At 38.7% G+C, this 18,692-nt stretch overlaps 1 protein-coding gene across 1 annotated transcript in view; it reads left to right on the forward strand.

Moving 5' to 3' along the window:
- The window catches only part of CEP70 (centrosomal protein 70), an 89,476-nt gene that overhangs the window by 12,864 nt on the left and 57,920 nt on the right, over positions 1–18,692 (forward strand). The gene's annotated exons all lie outside the window — the stretch shown is intronic.

The following is an 18,692-nucleotide window of genomic DNA, read 5'->3' on the forward strand; positions in this document are numbered from 1 at the left end:
TGGTCCTTTCCACTCATTTAATATTTCTTGTAGGGCTGGCTTAAAGGTCATGAATTCCTTTAGTTTTTTTGTTTGAGGAAGTCTTTATTTCTCCTTCTTTTGTGAATGACAGCCTTGCTGGATAGAGTATTCTTGGCTGCAGGTTTTTCCCTACTAGCACTTTGAATATATCATGCCACTCTCTTCTGGCCTGCATAGCTTCTGCTGAAAAATTTGCTGATAGCTTTATACTTACATGTAAGTGTCTTCTTTTCTTTTATTGCTTTAAATTTTTTTTCTTTATCACTACTTTTTGCCATTTTAATCATGTGTTTTGATGTGGACCTCCTTGGGTTGAATTTTTTTGGGAATCTCTGTGCCTTCTGGATCTAGATATCTGTTTCTTCCTTAGATTAGGGAACTTTTAAGCTATTATTTTTTCAAATAAATTTCTGCCCCCTTTTCTGTCTCTTCTTTTGAGGTTCCTGTAATGCAAATGTTATTATGCTTGATGGAGTCACTGAGTTCCCCGAGTATATTCTCAATTTGCATATTTTGTTTGCTCAACTTGGTTACTTTTCATTACCCTGTCTTCCAGGTCATTAATTTGTTCCTCTGCTTTCTCTAGCCTGCTATTTATTCTGTGTAGTGTATTTCTAATTTGATTTATTATGTTCTTCATCTCTGATTTTTTTTTTTAATCTTTTTGTTAAGGTCCTCACTAATGTCCTCCACTCTTTTCTCAAGTCCAGTGAGTTTCTTCATTACTTTAAATTCTCCATCAGGCATATTACTTGTATCCATTTCACTTAGGTCTTTTGTTGGTGTTTGGTCCTGTTCTTTCATTTGGGACTTATTTTCTGTCTTCTCATTTTGTCTAACTCTCTGTGTTTGTTTCTTTGTGTTTGGAGTCAGCTATGTCTCTTGCTTTTGACGGTAATAGTCTTTTGAAGAAGAGGTCCTGTAGCTCCCTTCAGTGTGGCGTTCCCCTGTTCCCTAGGACCTTCAGGGAGTGTCTCCTCTGTGTGTTGCTTGTGCTCTGCTGTTGAGTCCTGGTTGAAAAACAGGGTTTTTCCTTCAGTCCAGTTGTCTGCAGAGGTTCTCTTTGCTTGTTGTGGGAAGTGTTTGGTCCCGTGCCGAGTGGGGTGTGTGTTTTTTTTTTATTTTTTTATTGTTATGTTAATCACCATATATTACATAATTTGTTTTGGTGTAGTGTTCCATGATTCATTGTTTGTTCATAACACCCAGTGCTCCATGCAGAATGTGCCCTCCTCAATACCCATCACCAGGCTAACCCATCCCCCCACCCTCCTCCCCTCCAGAAACCTCAGTTTGTTTTTCAGAGTCCGTCATCTCTCCTGGTTCGTCTCCCCCTCTGACTTACTCCCCTTCATTCTTCCTCTCCTGCTATCTTCTTCTTTTTCTTTTTTCTTAAAATATGTTGCATTTCAGAAGTACAGAAGTTTGTTTCAGAAGTACAGGTCTGTGATTCAATAGTCTTACACAATTCACAGCGCTCACTGTAGCACATATCTTCCCCAATGTCCATCACCCAGCCACCCCATCCCTCCCACCCCCGACCACTCCAGCAACCCTGTTTGTTCCTGAGATTAAGAATTCCTCATATCAGTGAGGTCATAGGATACATGTCTTTCTCTGATTGTCTTATTTCACTCAGCATAACACCCTCCAGTTCCATCCACGTCGTTGCAAATGGCAAGATCTCATTCCTTTTGATGGCTGCATAATATTCCATTGTGTATATATACCACATCTTCTTTATCCATTCATCTGTTGATGGACATCTTGGCTCTTTCCACAGTTTGGCTATTGTGGACATTGCTTCTATAAACATTGGGGTGCACATACCCCTTCGGGTCCCTACATTTGTATCTTTGGGGTAAATACCCAGTCGTGCAATTGCTGGATCGAATGGTAGCTCTAATTTCAACTGTTTGAGGAACCTCTATACTGTTTTCCAGAGGGGTTGCACCAGCTTGCATTCCCGAGTGGGGTGTGTTTTAACAAAGTGTGTTGTAGTCAGTTTGTGAAATGACTCCTGCCACTGCTGCTGCTGCTGTAGCTGAGGTCCTACAAAACCCGTGGATTAGGAGATGTGGTGCTGGCGAGGTTTGCGCTGGTGTTCTTGGGAGGAGGCCTGCAAGACTGGGACTGAGGCAAACATGACTGGGAAGGGTGGGTCCACTGAAGTGTGGTATGGGGAGATGGGGCTGGTATAAGCAAGTGAGTGTTGGCATCTGTGATGTTTTTGCTGAAAAATTAGCTGATAGGCTTATGGGGTCTCTCTTGTATGTAACTTTCTTTTTGTTGTTTTAAAAGTTCTCTCTCTATCATTACTTTTTGCTGTTTGACCTATTATGTGTTTGATGGTGGAACTCCTTGGTTTAACTTCATTAGGGCCTTTCTGTCCTTCCTGGACCAGGGTATCTGTTTCCTTCCCCAAACTGGGGAGGTTTTCAGCTATTATTTCTTCAAGTAAGTTTCCTGCCCCCTTCTTTCTCTCTTTTCCTTCTGGGATCTCTATTATGTGAATGTTATTATGCTTGATTATGTTGCAGAGTTCCCTTCCTCTATTCTTATTTTTTATTATTCTTTTTTCTTTTTGCTGTACAGTTTGGTTGCTTTTATTACTCTTGTCTTCCAGATTGCTAATTTGTTCTTCTGTGTCTTTTAATCTGCTACTGATTACTTCTAGTGTATTTTTCATTTCTATTATTGAATTCTTCAGCTCTTACTGGTTATTTTTTTAATATATGTATATATTTTATAAAACATTTATGTATATACTTTATGTTTAGTGTCTCTGTTGACATTCTCACCTAGTTCATTCACTCTTTTCTCAAGTCTAGTAATCATCTTTATGACTATTACCTTTGAAGTCTTTATCAGGCATATTGCTTATCTCTCTTTCATTTATCTTTTTTACTGTGATTTTGTCTTGTTCTTTCATTTGGGACATGCTTCTCTGTTTCCTCATTTTGTCTCTATATATTTGTTTCTAAGTATTAGGTAGGTCAGCTACATCTCCTGGTCTTGAAAGTCGTGGCCTTGTGTAGAAGAGATCCAGTGGTGCTGTATAGTGCAAATCCGCCCTGGTCACTAGAACCAGGCACTCCAGGGATGTCCCCTGTGTAGGCTTAGTGCATCCTTCTGTTGTGGCTGAGCTGCTGTTGTGGGTATGCTGGTGGGTGGGGCTGGCTTCCAGCCTGACTGGCTGCAGTGACTTGATTTGCCTGTTAAAGGGGTACTGGGCACAGTTTTCTCCCTGCAATGTTGAAAGGCCCACCTGCTACCTGTGTGTTCACTGGTAGGTGGGGTCAGCATTCAGCCTAGCTAGCTGTCTACAGTTAACATCTGCCATACCTGCAGGCACAGTGAAGGGCAGGACTTGCTCTCTGCACAGCCAGCTTAGAGGCTCAGTTGCGGGAACTGTGGGCACGCTGATGGGGGGTTATTTCCTCCCCTCCCAAGGGCAGGAGTTACTTTGGAGTGGTGCATTGTTGGCAGAGTTTCCTTCCAGGTGTGGCAGGGCAGGAGCTGTTTTGGAGGGATGGCTGCCAAGGTGGGCAGGTTGGGTGGGGTGGTCTGCAAGAGAATGTGGGGGGCGTGGTACTCAGCAAGGTAGATGGAGAGTGTTAGAACTGGCTCTCAGAAACATCTTGCTATCTAGGCTGCAGGGGGCAAGGCAAAATGGTACCTGCCATCACTTTTGTTGCCAGAGAAATCTTTGGCCCTTCCAGTACATATTCTAAGATTAGTCAATAAATCTCTTTCATGAATACCCCCAGGTGCTTTTCAAGCTGCTGCTTCTGTGCTGTGTCTCTGAGTTATTTAGTATGTTGGCTCTTTAAGGGCAGGGATTCGGTTTCCTGTCACCCTCTCGCTTTCCTGGAGTTAAGCCTGCTGATTTTTAAAGTTCCTAGAGTTAAGCCCTGGTGGTGTTCAAAGCCAGATTTTTTTTTTTTTTTTTTTTTTGAGGAAGAGAGAGAGCGTGCACGAGCATGAGCAGGGGGCGGGGAAGGGCTGAGGGAGAGGGACAAACAGACTCCATGCTGAGCACAGAACTGGATGCAGGACTCGATCCCAGGACTCTGGGATCATGACCTGAGTTGAAGGCAGACACTTTTTTCTTTCTTTTTATTAACATATAATGTGTTATTTGTTTCAGGGGTACCTGTCTGTGATTCATCAGTCTTACACAGTTCACAGCGCTCACCATAGCACATACCCTCCCCAGTGTCCATCACCCAGCCACCCCATCCCTCCCTACCCTCCTCCACTCCAGCAACCCTCAGTTTGTTTCCTGAGATTAAGAGTCTCTTGTGGTTTGTCTCCCTCTCTGGTTTCGTCTTTTCATTTTTCCCTCCCTTCCCCTATGATCCTCTGCCTTGTTTCTCAAAGTACACATATCAGTGAGATCATATGATAATTGTCTTTCTCTGACTGGCTTATTTCGCTTAGCATAATACCCTCTAGTTCCAGTTGCAAATGGCAAGATTTCATTTTTTGATGGCTGCATAATATTCCATTGTGTCTGTGTGTACACACACACACACACACACACACACACACACACACACACACACACACACCACATCTTTATCCATTCATCTGTTGATGGACATCTAGGCTCTTTCCATAGTTTGGCTGTTGTGGACATTGCCGCTATAAACATTGGGGTACATGTGCCCCTTTGGATCACTACATTTGTATCTTTGGGGTAAATACCCAGTAGTGCAATTGCTGGGTCATATGGTAGCTCTATTTTCAACTTTTTTTTCTTTAAAATTTTTTATTGTTATGTTAATCACCATACATTACATCATTAGTTTTTGAAGTAGTGTTCCATGATTCATTGTTTGTGCATAACACCCAGTGCTCTACGCAGAATGTGCCCTCTTTAATACCCATCACCAGGCTAACCCATCCCCCCACACCCCTCCCCTCTAGAACCCTCAGTTTGTTTTTCAGAGTCCATCAACTCTCATGGTTCATTTCCCCCTCCGATTTACCCCCCTTCATTCTCCCCCTCCTGCTATCTTCTTTTTTTTTTCCTTAACATATTGCATTATTTGTTTCAGAGGTACAGATCCGTAATTCAACACTCTTGCACAATTCACAGTGCTCACGATAGCACATATGTCTGTCTCCCCAATGTCTGTCACCCAGCCACCCCATCCCTCCCACCCCCCACCACTCCAGCAACTCTCAGTGTGTTTGCTGAGATTAAGAATTCCTCATATCAGTGAGGTCATAGGATACATGTCTTTCTCTGATTGACTTACTTCACTCAGCATAACATCCTCCAGTTCCATCCACGTCATTGCAAATGGCAAGATCTCATTCCTTTTGATGGCTGCATAATATTCCATCGTGTATATATACCACATCTTCTTGATCCATTCATCTGTCGATGGACATCTTGGCTCTTTCCACAGTTTGGCTATTGTGGACTTTGCTGCTATAAACATTGGGGTGCACGTACCCCTTCGGATCCCTACATTTGTATCTTTGGGGTAAATACCCAGTAGTGCCAATTGCTGGGTCATAGGGTAGCTCTATTTTCAACTTTTTGAGGAACCTCCATACTGTTTTCCAGAGTGGCTGCACCAGCTTGCATTCCCACCAACAGTGTAGGAGGGTTCCTCTTTCTCCGCATCCCCGCCAACATCTGTCGTTTCCTGACGTGTTAATTTTTAGCCATTTTGACTGGTGTGAGGTGGTATCTCATTGAGGTTTTGATTTGTATTTTCCTGATTGAAGGCAGACACTTAACCAACTGAGCCATCCAGGTGCCCCTCAAAGCCAGATGTTAAGCCGATTTTTCTTCCCAGTGTTCCCAGTTCCAGGGGTTAACTGGTGTAGAGTCTGATCCTCTTGCTTCTTCATGCTTGTGATATCCCTCCTGTTTGTGGTTAGTTGACCAGGGGGTTGGTTCCCAACTGCATCTCTGTCCTTTCTACCCTTTTCTGTGTGGCTTTCTCTTTATGACTAGCTGTGGAACATCTGTTCTGTCAGTCTTCAGATCATTTTCAGAGTTAGTTGCATAGCTGTAGTTGTTGCCTCAGTTGTGTGGGACAAGGTGAACTCAGGATCCTCCTACTCTACCATCTTCCTTCACACTTCCAGGCATGGTTCTGCAGGCTCACTCTTTATTGGTGCATTTAAAACATAAGAGAGGGAATGTAAAGTGTGGAAGAAAAGAACCAATGGCTCAAATATCCAGTTATCAAAATCAGCCTAGATCTCTAAAACAAAGGAGCCTCAGTTGGGTGAGGTGGCCTGGCTCTTTATCTAGTCTTGTGGTTGGCACTATGTTTATTGGAGAGAGCCATCTTTGAAATGGATGCTTCTTTGAAATGGATTGCTTCACAATCAAAGCTTAAGTCAGGCACTTGCATTACAAAAAGGAAAAATAACTGTTAGAACTTAAACTATAACCATCTTAACCATTGTTTAAGTGTACAGTTAGCTCAGTGATATTACATACATTCATAATGTGCTACCATCACCCACATCCATCTACAGAACTCTTTTTTTTTTTCCTTAAGATTTATTTATTTATTTTAAGCAATCTCTACACCCAATGGTGGGGCTCATACTCACAACCCCAAGATCAAGAGTTGCATGCTTCTCCAACTGGGCCAGCCAGGCACCCCAGAACTCTTTTCATCTTGTGAAACTGAAACTCTAGACCCATTAGACATTAAGTCTTCTGTCCCCCAGGGCCCTGCCCTGGCAACTACCATTCTGTTTTCGGTTGCTATGATTTTGATTGCTCTAAGTAACGTAAATGGAATCATTTAGCATTTGTCTTTTTGTGACTAACGTCCTCTTGGTTCACTCATGTGACAACATACGTCAAAATTTCCTTCCTATTTAAAGCTGAATAATATTCCATTGTATGGCTATATCATATTTTGCTTATCCATTCATCTCTTGATGAACACTTGGGTTTCTTACACATTTTTGCTATTGTGAATAATGCTGCTGTGAACATGGAAATACAAATATCTTTTTGAGACCATGCTTTTAATTCTTTTGAGTATATACCCAGAAGAAGAATTGCTGGATCATATGATAATTCTGTTTGATTTTTTTTTGAAGAACTACCATACTGTTTTTCACAGTGGCTGTACTATTTTACATTCTCACTAGTAGTGCACAAAGGTTCTAGTTTCTCTACATTCTTGCCAATACCTGGTACTACTTTGGGTTTTTGATAGTAGCCTAATGGATGTGAGGTGGTATCTCATCATAGTTTTGATTTGCATTTATCTAATAGGTAGTGAAGTTGAATATCTTTTCAGGTGTTTATTGGCCATTTGTATGTCAAGTTCTTTGTCCATTTTTTAGTCAGTTTTTTTTTTATTGTTCAATGTTAGGAGTTCTCTATATATTATGGATATTAATTCCTTAGCACATATATGATTTGCAGTATTTTCTCCCATTCAGTGGATTGCCTTTTTACTCTGTTGATAGTATCTTTTGATGCACCAAAGTTTTAATTTTTGTGAAGTCCAGTTTGTTTTTTCTTTTGTTTCCTGTGCCTTTTGTGTCATATCCAAGAAATCACAGCCAAATCCGGTGTCATGGAACTTTTACCCTATATTTTCTTCTAAGAATTTTATGGTTTTGGCTCTTATGCTTAGGTCTTTGATCCATTTTTAGTTAATATTTGTATATGATGTTAGGTAAGGGTCCAACTTCATTCTTTTGCATGTGGGTGTCCAGTTTTCCCAGAACCATTTGTTGAAGACACTATACTTTCTTCATTGAATGATTTTGGCATTTTTGTTGAAAATCTTTTTGGGGTGCCTGGGTGGCTCAGTAGGTTAAGCCTCCAGCTCTTGGTTTTGGCACAGATTTCACATGATCATGGGTCATGATCTCCTGGGTTCTGAGACCCAGCCCTATGTTGGGCTTCCTGCTCAGCAGGGAGTCAGTCTGCTTCAGGATTCTCTCCCTCTGCCCCTCCCCACACTTGCTCTCACTCTCTCTCTAAAATAAAGAAATAAATGTTAAAAAAACCCCAAACTTTTGACAATATATGTGGGGGATTATTTCTGGCTTCTCTATTCTACTCCATTGGTTTATATGTCTGTCTTGATGCCAGTACCACACTTTTGATTTCTGTAGCTTTACAGTGAGTTTTGAAATCAGGAAGTGTAAGTCCTCCAGGTTTGTTCTTTTTCAAGACTGTCTTGGCCATTTGTGGTCCCTTGAGATTAGAATGATTTTTATCTTCAAAAAATGTCATTGGGATTTTGATAGGGATTGCACTGGTTTTGTAGACTGCTTTGGGCACTATTGACATCTTAACATTAAGTCTTCCAATCCATGAGCATAGGATGTTTTTCCATTTATTTGTCTTTTTAATTTCTTTAATCAATATTTTGCAGTTTTGATTGTACAGGTCTTTGACCTCCTTGATTAAATTTAAGTAATTTTATTTCTTTTGATGCTATTTTAAGTGGAATTGTGTTCTTAATTTCCCTTAATTGTTAGTGTATAGACATGCAGCTGATTTTTGTGTGTTGACCTTATATCCTAGTACTTTGTTGAATTCATTTATTCTAACAGGTTTTTGGTTTTTTTGGTGGACTCTTTAGGGTGTTTGGCATATAAGATTATATTGCCCTCAAATGGGTAATTTTACTTCTTCCTTTTCAATTTGGATGCCTTTTTCTAGATTTCCCTTTCTAGATTAATTGCTTTGGCTAGACCTTCCAGTACTATATGAAATAGAAGTGGTGAATGTGGACATCCTTGCTTTGTTTCTGATCTTGGAGGAAAAACTTTCAATTTTTCACCATTAAGATGTTCACTGTACGTTTTCATAGGTGGCTTTTATTATGTTACGGTAGTTTTTTTTTTCTTTGTAAAGATTTTATTTATTTTAGACAGAGTGTCTGTGTGTAAGTGTGGGGAGGGGCAGAGGGAGAGAGAAGAGGGAGAGAATGTCAAGCAGACTAGCCACTGAGCATGGAGCCTGACAGGGGGCTCAGTCTCACAACCCTGAGATCATGACCTGAGTTGAGTTGGATGCTCAACTGACTGAGCCACCCAGGGGCCCCAAGGTAGATATTTTTCTTTTCCTAGGTTGTTGAGTGTTTTTTTTTTTATCATGAAAGGGTGTTCAGTTTGGTCAGATGCTTTTTCTGTATCAATTGAGAAGATCATGTCGTTTTTATCCCTCATTCCGTTAATGTGGTCCATTACATTGATTGCTTTTCATAGGTTGAACTATTCTTATATTCCAGGAATAACTCCTGTTTGGTTGTGGTGTATAATCCTCTTAATATGCTGCTGAATTTGGTTTACTAGTATTTTGTTGAGGATATGCATCACTGTTGATAAGGAATGTTGGTTTTTAGTTTTCTTGTATTATCTTTGTCTGGCTTTGGTATTAGAGTAATGCAGGGCTTAAAGAATGAATTAGGAAGTATTCCCTTCTCTTCAAGTTTGGGAAAAGTTAGAGAATAATTGGTATTAGTTCTTTAAATGGTAGACTCCTCAGTGAAGCCATCAGTTCCACTAATTCAATCTTGTTATGAGTTATAGGTCTGTTCAGATTTTCCCTTTGTATTGCTCTCTTAAAATTTTATTTTAATGTCCCCACTTTCATTTTTGATTTTAATAATTTGAATCTTCTTTCCTTTTTTTCTGTCCATTTAGCTAAAGATTTGTCTATTTTGCTAATTTTTTTCAAATAACTTTTTATTTCACTGATTTTCCTCTATTGCTTTCCTTTTTTTTTTTTTTTAAAGATTTTATTTATTTGAGAGAAAGAATGAGAGAGAGAGAGAACATGAGAGGGGGTTGGGTCAGAGGGAGAAGCAGACTCCCTGCCGAGCAGGGAGCCCGATGCGGGACTCAATCCCGGGACTCCAGGATCATGACCTGAGCCGAAGGCAGTCGCTTAACCAACTGAGCCACCCAGGCACCCTGCTTTCCTTTATTTCCTTTATCTCTGCTCTAATCTTTATTATTTCCTTTCTTTTGCTAGCTTTTGTTCTTTTTCTAGTTCCTTAAATTGTAAAGTTAGGTTGTTAATTTGAAATGTTCTTTTTATTTAATTTTAAAAAGATTTATTTATTTTAGAGAGAGCATGAGTGGGAGGGGCAGAGGGAGAATCTCAAACAGACTCTGCACTGAGCATGGAGTCTAACATGGGGCTCAGTCTCACAACCCTCAGATCGTGACCTGAGTTGAAACCGAGTCCAATGCTCAACTGACTGTATCACCCAGGCGCCCCTGTTCTTGCTTTTTAATGTAAATGTTTATAAATTTCCCCCCAGTACTGCTTTCACTGAGTCCCATAAGTTTTGGTATGTTGTGTTTTTTATTTTGTTTTTGTTTTTAAGTTTTATTTAAGTAATCTCTACACAAAGTGTGGGGCTCAAACTCATGACCCTGAGAGAGCAAGTCTCATGTTTTGACTGAGCCAGCCAGGTGCCCCTATTTTTGTTTTTCTTAATCTTTAAGTATTTTCTTTTTCTTTCTTTTACCTTTTTTTTTTTAAGATTTTATTTATTTGAGAGAGAGAGTATGAGCATGAGCAGGGGTGAGGGGCAGAGGGAGAAGCAGACTCCCTGCTGAGCAGGGAGCCCAACTTGGGGCTCAGTCTCAGGACCCTGAGATCGTGACCTGAGCTGAAAGCAGACACTTAACTGATTGAGCCACCCATGCGCCCCTCTAAGTATTTTCTAATTTCCCTGTGATTTCTTCTTTGATCCATTGTTTGGTTGAGTGTATTGCTTAATTATCGCAAATTTCTGTGTTTTCCATTTTCCTTCTGTTACTGATTTCTAACTTTATCCTGTTGTGGTTTGAGAATGTACTTTGTATGATCTGTCTTTTAAAATCTGTTGTGAATTAATTTGTGGCTTAACATCTGGTCTGTCCTGGAAAATGTCTCATGTACACTTGAGAAGGCTGTGTATTGTGTTTTTGTTGGGTAGAGTATTCTTTATAAATCTGTTAGATCTGGTTTATTATGTTCAAGTCCTGTTTCATTACTTATCTTTTGTCTGGTTGTTCTGTTATTGAGAGTGGAATAGTAAAGTCTACAACTACTGTTATAGAACGATTTCTTCCTTCAATTCTGTCAATTTTTGCTGAATGTGCCTTGATGGTCTGTTATTAAGTGTATACTTTTTATAATTGTTATCTCTTTTTGCTGTATTGAACCTTTTATTAATATGTAATGTCCTTTATCTTTTGTAATTTTTTTAATTTAAAATCTCTTTTGTCTGATATTAATATAGCCACCTTGCTCTCTTTTGGTTCTTATTTGCATGGAATATCTTCTACCATCCTTTCACTTTCAAACTCTGTGTCTTCGGATCTAAAGTGACTCTGTTTTAGATAGCATATAATTGGATCATATTTTTATCCATTCTGCCAATTTGTCGAGAGTTTAATCCATTTACATTTAAAGTAATTGCTGATAAGTAAGGACTTATTTCTGTCATTTTGCTATTTTTTATATTATCTTACAGCTTTTCTGTTCCTCATTTTCTGTATTACTGGCCTTTTTGTGTTTAGTTGATGTTATTGAGTGAAATATTTAAATTCCTATATTTCTTTTTGTATATATTCTATCACTGTCTTCTTTGTTGTTATGAGGATTATATTTAACATCCTCAAATTATAACACTCTAATTTGAATTTATAACAGCTTAATTTAAATAACATGCAAAAACTCTGCTCTTTATAGTTCCATCCCCACTTCTTTCAGTTGTTGATGTTACACGATTACATGTTTATACATATGTGCACCAAAACATAAACTAATAATTCTTTTTCTTTTTTAAAAAAATTTTTTTCTTTAAAAAATTTTTTTAAACTTAAATTCAATTTAGTTAACATATAGTATATTATTAGTTTCAGGGGAGAATTTAATGATTCATCAGTTACAGTACATCAAGTTGTGCTTATTACATTAAAGTGCCCTTCTTCATGGGCATCACCCAGTTACCCCATCCCCCTACCCACCTCCCCTCCTGGAACCCTCGGTTCGTTTCCTATACTTAAGAATCTATTATGGTTTGCCTCCCTCTCTGTTTTTATCTTCTATTTCTTTCCTTCCCCTATTTTTTTAAAAGATTTTTATTTATTTATTTTAGAGAGAGAGTGTGTGAGAGTGGGGGGAGGGGAAGAAGGAGAGAATCTTTCAAGCAGACTACCCACTGAGTGGGGAGCTTGACGTGGGGCTTGATCCCATGACCACAAGATCATGACCTGAGCCAAAACCGAGAGTTGGATGCTCAACTGACTGAGCTACCCAGGTGCCCTTCTTTTTTATTTCTTTTTAGGTTTTTCATCTCTTTATTGATATTTCCATTTTGTTCATATATTGTTTGTTTTCACATCTTCCTTTAGTTCTTTAAGATGATTGTTTAGAAGTCTTTGTCTAGTAGATCTGCCATCAAGTCTTCCTTTTTTTTTTTTCTTCCCATGGATTGTTTTTGTTGATTTTTTTTTTTTTTCCCTTTGAATGGGCCATACTTTCCTGATGCTTTGCATGTTTGTTACTTTTTTGTTGGAAACTGGACATTTGAATCTAATAATGTAATTCTGAAAATCAGATTCTTCTCCTTCACCAAGGTTTGCTGGGTTTTGTTTTTGTTTTTGATTGTTAAAGGCTGTCTCTGTGCCAAGGATCAACCTGAGGTGTAAACTTAAGATCTTCTCAGGTTTTTTTCAGCCTGCACCTTTCCCTCAGCATGTGCCATGACTTTCCAATTTCCCAAATGTGCATTTGCTTTTAATTGTGTAGTCTTTAATGTCTGGCTTCCAAAAGGGGCAAGATAGAACAATGAAGGGGAGAAGAAAAGGATGATGGCCCTTTAAAATTCCTGGAAGTCACTTTAGCTTCTTTACTTCTCTGAAGTTAGAAGCAGTAATCACTGATCAGATCACAGAACCCTGATATTTGGAGCAAAGGGTTCTTTTTGCTCACCCTACACAAACTGGGGGTAAGCTGCTTCTGGTATGCTGTGTACAGCTGCCAGTTGTGGGAATGGGGGTGGGGAATGGGTATTTGCTACTGTGCTAAGAGCTAAAATTGTAAATAACCACAAATTATCATTCTAATTTTCTCTGGAATTTGCAAACCTCAGTAGACTCCACAGAGTTCTAAAATAGTTACTTGAGACAGAATCTGCCAGTGCAATTGTTGTCTAGGTGGTGAGACAAATTCCTGGTACTCTTTACTCTGCATTCTTCCCAGAATCCTCTCCTTCTGAACTCTTACAATGGGACAGAACTCAGGAAAGCCCTTCTGATTTCTCAGACTTCCCTCTTCTGTTGCTTTTGTGTAGTGTTAAAAAATATGGCAGGTTGTTTTCTGAGATTTCCTGGGTCTGCTACCCAACCCACTTTGGTCTCAACTTTCCCTTCCTCTCTCGTCCCTGTCTTGCTCAATTTTGGTTCCATTCCCAGAAGTTTCTTCTAACTGTGGGCCCTGTCGTGGAGTTCTTGCATGTCAATTTTGAGTGTTCATAGGACTCTAGCAACTGCAGTCCTTCTTATGGCACAAGGGCAAAACCCCTTCCAGATTCACCTGTTTTCATATTAGTGCAATAGTGAATATTAGTGAATAATGATTTGGGAATCCTCCTGTTTTTATGACTTAAATACTGCCTGTTGCTTTTTGTTTGTTTGTTTTCTTACACAGATGCTGACACCTTGTAGTTCTTAGTGATTTGTCCCCACCCACTTATATTTTGATGTTTGTGGGGAATAATTTGTCACTATGTTTTTGTTTTTTTTTAAAGATTTTATTTATTTATTCATGAGAGACAGAGAGAGAGAGAGAGGCAGAGGGAGAAGCAGGCTCCCAAGGAGCAGGGAGCCCGATGCGGGACTCGATCCCAGGACCCTGGGATCACGACCTGAGCCGAAGGCAGACGCTTAACCATCTGAGCCACCCAGGCGCCCGTCACTATGTTTTGATACAAATACTGTTCTTTGTTTTTTTTCTTTGTTACCTAGTTGCTTTTGTTTTATTAAAAAACTTTGCTGTTACCATGCCATCAATCCCTTTTTTATTCTTTTACTTTTACCATTTTGTATATTTATATTTTATATGGCTTTTTAATATTTTAGTTGTCTTATTTCCTTCAAAAACATGTAGTTTGACTTTTTTTTTTTTAATCCAGCCTGACAGTCTTTCTCCTTTAATTGGAGCATTTAATCTATTTACATTTAATATAATTACTGATGTGAGTTTAAATCTATATTTCTTTTGTTCTATTTGTTCTTTGTTTCTCTCCTTTTAGATTTATTTTTACTCATCCTCATGGTTCCTTTTTTTTTTTCTTTTAGGAAATTACACACTTGAGTTTTGTTCTTCAGTGGCTATTCCAGAAATTCTTAAGCATCCTTATTTTGCAAAATACTGATATTAAGAGATACCTTTATCTTCCTCCTGAATTGTAAACAAAATTAGAACACTGTTACTCTACCCTACTCCCAGCTAATACATTTTGTTATTGTGCATTTTAGCTATATTTTATTTTTATTTATTTTTTAAAGATTTTATTTTTTTTTTTAAGATTTCAATCTTTTTTTTTTTTAAGGATTTTATTCATTTATTTTACAGAGTGAGCACAAACAGGGGGAGTGGCAGGCAGAGGGAGAGGGAGAAGCAGGCTTCCCACCGAGCCAGGAGCCCGACGTGGGGCTCGATCCCAGGCCCCTGAGATCATGACCTGAGCCAAAGGCAGACGCTTAACTGACTGAGCCACCCAGGTGCCCCAAAGATTTTTCTTTCTTTATCTGAGAGAGCAAGAGAGAGAGAGAGAGAGAGCACAAGCAGGGAGGAGGGGCAGAGGGAGAGAGACAAGCAGACTCCCCGCCAAGCAGGGAGTCTGATGTGGGACTTGATCCCAGGACCCTGGGATCATGACCTGAGCTGAAGGCAGATGCTTAACCGACTGAGCCACCCAGGTGCCCCTTAGCTATATTTTTAAATCTTTACAAGACCTTATTTTATGTAGTCAGTGTTTCTTTACAGTATTCATTTCTTTGCTCTTTATTCCTTTCTGCATTTTTGCCTTTTTAATCAAGGAATCTTTTGCATGAAGCATCTTCTTTAGAATTTTTTATAGAATAGATCTGTCAGATTTGTTTTGTTTGAAAATGTCTTACGCCCTTATTATTAGTGGATATTTTCACTAGATTTAGAATTTTAGATTGGCAGTACTTTCAGCACATCGAATAGATTAGTCCACTGTTAGTTTCCATTATTACTGCTAAGAATTTAGCTGACATTTCAACTGTTAATCCTTTGAAGATAATCTTTTTTTTTTTTGTAATTGCTTTTAAGATTTTCTGTCTTTGTTTCTCTGTACATGTATATGATGTGCCTAGGTGTGATTTTTTTTTTCTCTATTTTGTTTGCAATTTGCTGGGTTTCTAGAATCGGTGGATTTATGTCTTTCATTGGCTCTCAAAACTTCTTAGCCATTATATCTTCAAATCCTGCTTTTCCATTTTTTCTCTATTTCTTGGATGCCAGTTATGCATGTATCCTCTCCATTTGAAGTAGAATGTCTGCTGAGTTTTCCTGAATGTAGCATAGAGAACTAAAAAGATGGAGTCTGTTCTACCTTCCCTTCATTTGTCCATTTAATTTTCTCTTCTGCTTTCTAATCTATTGAGCCTGTGATTTGAGATCTTACTTTCAGCTATTGTAATTTTTTGTTCTAAATTTTTATTCTTTTTCAAATCTGTTTTGTTTCTTTTTCAATTTACAGTTCTCTGCCAAAAGTTTCAAGCTTTGATTTTTATTTCTTTGAATATTGTCAGCATAATTGTTTTATTGTCTCTGCCTAATAATTACAATATCAGAAGTCCTTCTTTCTTAGTTGGTTTCTTTTGACTGTTATTTCTGTCTCTTTATGTCTTGTTTCCTGTATGCCTTGGTTATCTTTGTTTGCTGGATGTTGTATTTGAAATGTTTTTTGGTGGGGATAATTTAAGGGCTTTTTCCAGAGATTTCATTTGCTCCTGCCAGGAGCATGGAAGCACTTTTTTTTTTTTAAGTTTTATTTATTAGAGAGAGAGCAGGCACAAGCAGGGCAGGGGAGGGGCAGAGAGAGGGAGAAGCAGACTCCCCACTGAGCAGGGAGCCCAAAGTGGGGTTTGATCCCAGGACCCTGAGATCACGACCTGAGCCGAAGGCAGATGCTTAGCCAACTGAGCCACCCAGGTGCCCCATGAAAGTTTAATTTGGGACTTTCTTGAGATATTGGAATGACTCAGAGGAGAGGAAACCAGGTTTTAGTTAATAGGACAGATAGTTTACTTCTAGTTAACCCTTACCCTGAGCATTGTAGTCCTTACAGGTAACAATTTTAAATGGGGGGGGGGGGTTGCGGCATTTTCACAGCTCTTTCTTTGGATTTCCAAATGCCTTTAGGGAAAACGTGGGTTCTCATCTCGATTTTTTGCCTGGTAATTCCTCGTTATTGTGTTAGTCCTTTAATGCTTGTAAGAAAAATAATTTAATGTCTTTTTTTTTTTTTTTAATTTTAAGTAACCTCTACCCCCAACATGGAGCTCAAACTCACGACCCCGAGATAAAGAGCTGCATGCTCTACCGTATGAGCCAGCCAGGTGCCCTGAATTTAATGTATTTTATTCAGCTTTTTTTGTTGCCCTTTGGAGACAGAGCTGCCTACTCCACCATTACCAAAAGTAGACTACTTACCTCATGGAATTTAGTCTTACCTAGACATATTTATGTAAAACAGATGTATGAGGTAATTATCTAGGTAATTTGTAGAAAACATCTAAGCTAATATATGATGGTATGATTAGGGAAGATCCATTTTGTTTAGCATACTTTTTATATAGCAACTGCCACTTATCTATAAGTTTCTATATGCCAGGTATCTAATTCTAAGTACTTTCTACTTGTCTGACTTAATTTATCCCATAAGGTGTAAGTATTACTGTATTCTTTCTTTTACAGTTGAAGGAATCAGTGCTCAAATAGGTTAATGAGTTTGTCAATGTCATATAGTTTAATAAATAGTTAAGTTAGTAGTCACTCAGGCTATCTGACTCTGAATGCTAAACCTCTATACTTTACTCTTTATAGTGCTACAGGAACATATAACAAGAGGACTTGATCTGGTCATGGGATTAGGGGAGTTTTTCCTGAAGAAAGAAATCTGAGCCAGGATCTGAAGGTCAAGTATAAGTTAACTAAGTGAAGAATAGGATAAGTGGCCAGGCCTTGAATCTGGAGAGAGATGACATTTTGACAATTTGAAAGAGGTCCAGTGTGGTAGTTAGGGAGATTGTCAGAATATGTCGCTCCACACTTTTTGGGGGAGTATCTTACATTGATATCTACCACCATTGTGTCTGTAAGGTTGTGTTTTTCCCACTTTAAAATGCTGGTTGACTCTTGATGGTGATACAGTAGGGTGAACACAGCACCACCTCTGAAGTATTCTTGCCAGAAAATACTGAACCTGAATCTAATAAAGCCTCTATATGTAGCCAGTTTACAAGAAATATAGGGGATGGAGAAATAGGCTGAAAGACAAGAAGACAGTAAGCCAAATCTGAAATAGGGGGAGTTTTGCAAGACAGATGGCCTATTTTTTCAACAAAAAAAGAGGGGATAGGGCTGCTGTAGATTAAAAGAAACTTTAGAGTGCCACATGTGAACATTATTTGGATCCTGATTTGAAAAAAAAATAAAGACATTTTGGGAAAAACTGAACCTGGACTAGGTATTAAGTGATAGTAAGAAATTATTAATTTTATTTGGTGTGATAATGGTATTGAAATTGTGTTTAAAAATAATTTGTATTTGTTAGAGATGTATACTGAAATAAGTGTGTGAAGAAGAAATAAGAATGGAAGACTATTGGCTTTCACTGAAGCTGTATTCATGGGTTTATTATACTCTTCCTCTGTTTTTGTGTATATCTGAAAATTTCTCTACTGGAAAGTTAAAACTAGCTGAAAGATTTGTAAAAGTAGGAGGGATTAATACTGTGGGTGATTGAGGTGTTGAAAGAGACGAAAGCTTAAAGGGGAAATAGTATGACAGCAAGCACAAAAGTGGCAGAATTTGAGAATTTGTAGCATGTTATTAGGTTTATCTGAAAATAAAGTGGAAAGACTACACCCCATAGACCAGACGTAAGGGTGACTGATAAATTGTTTAGTTGGATTTCGCTATCTGAAGCAGCATCAAAGGGGAGAAGGATGCTTTCGAAGAAATACTGACCTGGCAGCCAGGAGGCCTACTTCTTTTCCTATTAATCCTGAGAAGATCATTTCACCTCTCTGGATATAGTACCTGTTGTATTGCTACAGTTCTCTCATATGCTTTCCTGCCAGCTATGAACAGCTAGGGGTTTTGGATTAAACAATATCCAAGGTTTGCTTAAGTTCTAAAAGTTCATGATGCTAATGAATGTGTGTGATTGTGCCTCTTGAAAGGAGGAATTATGCCTACATGTCAAACAATCCAAGAAATTTTTTTCCTATAGGATGATAGAGTCTTAGATAACAAGAAGAAGTGATGGTAGGGTAGACTGAATATAAACTTTTGTGTCTGCCTGTTACACAGAATCCTTTGTTGCTAGCTTCTGATCTACTTAGAAATAAAGACTACCTAAGAAAGTGGCACTGCATTTACCTTTGGAGTTAGT

This window comes from Eumetopias jubatus, unplaced genomic scaffold (genome assembly GCF_037043125.1).
Source record: "Eumetopias jubatus isolate StellerSeaLion01/CBP00866 unplaced genomic scaffold, mEumJub1_p1.0 scaffold_1, whole genome shotgun sequence".
Classification (NCBI taxonomy): Eukaryota; Metazoa; Chordata; class Mammalia; order Carnivora; family Otariidae; genus Eumetopias; species Eumetopias jubatus.